The sequence below is a fragment of the Octodon degus genome, unplaced genomic scaffold, assembly GCF_000260255.1.
Source record: "Octodon degus isolate 3935 unplaced genomic scaffold, OctDeg1.0 scaffold00122, whole genome shotgun sequence".
Lineage (NCBI taxonomy): Eukaryota > Metazoa > Chordata > Mammalia > Rodentia > Octodontidae > Octodon > Octodon degus.
This window is the reverse complement of record NW_004524698.1, coordinates 720,683-721,535: the sequence shown is the minus strand read 5'-3', so window position 1 is coordinate 721,535 and position 853 is coordinate 720,683. Positions and strand designations below refer to the sequence as shown.

Here is an 853-nt window from a genome sequence, read left to right as displayed (position 1 = left end):
ATCATATGATTTTTATCTATATTAATATGGTGTATTACATCTATTGATTTGTATAATTCAGCCATCTTTGCTTCCCTTGAATGAATCCCAATTGGTTATGGTGTATGGTTTTCTTGATAATTTGCTGCATTCATTTGCCAGTATTTTATTTGTTTCTATATTCATTAGGGAGATTAGCCTGTAGTTCTTCCATAGTTGGGTCCTTTTCCAGTTTTGGTATTAGAGTAATACTTTCTTCCAGGAATGTACGAGGAAGTATTACTTCACTTGCAATTTCATTAAAGAGCTTTAGATATACCAGTGTTACACCTTCTCTAAATTTCTTGTAGAATTCAGGAGTGAATCTGTCAGGGTCTTGGGTTTTTTTTGCTGGTAGTTTTCTTGCACAGGGGCCATGCCAATCTCTGTATCATTCCAATTTTAGTATATGTGCTGCCAAAGCAAGCACTGCTGGTAGGTTTCTAATCACATCTTCAATTTTCATTGATTGATATTGGCTTACTTAGGATTTTTGTAACATCTTGATTCCACTGTGGCTATTCATCCATATCTAGGAATCTGTCCATTTCTTCTATTTGGGCTCATGGAGTTGTAGTCCTTGTTATCTCTTTCTAGAATGTCCTTCACAACTCTTTAGAGTGTTGGTTTGATGGTTATAAATTTCCTTAGATGTTCTTTGCCATGGAAGTACCTTATTTCTTCATTAATTTTGAAATATAGTTTTACAGGGTTAAACGTTTTTCCTTTAGAACTTGAAATAATTCACTCTGAGCTCTCCTTGACTTCAGGGTGTATGATGAGAAATCAGCTGTACTTTGGATGGGCTTTCTTTATAGGTGATTTCTTTTAAATA

The 853-nt window shown here is 34.5% G+C and overlaps 1 pseudogene; it reads right to left on the bottom strand.

Moving 5' to 3' along the window:
- Positions 1-348: 348 nt before the first annotated feature.
- On the bottom strand, positions 349-448 carry LOC111812382 (annotated as a pseudogene).
- Between the last annotated feature and the right edge of the window lie 405 nt (positions 449-853).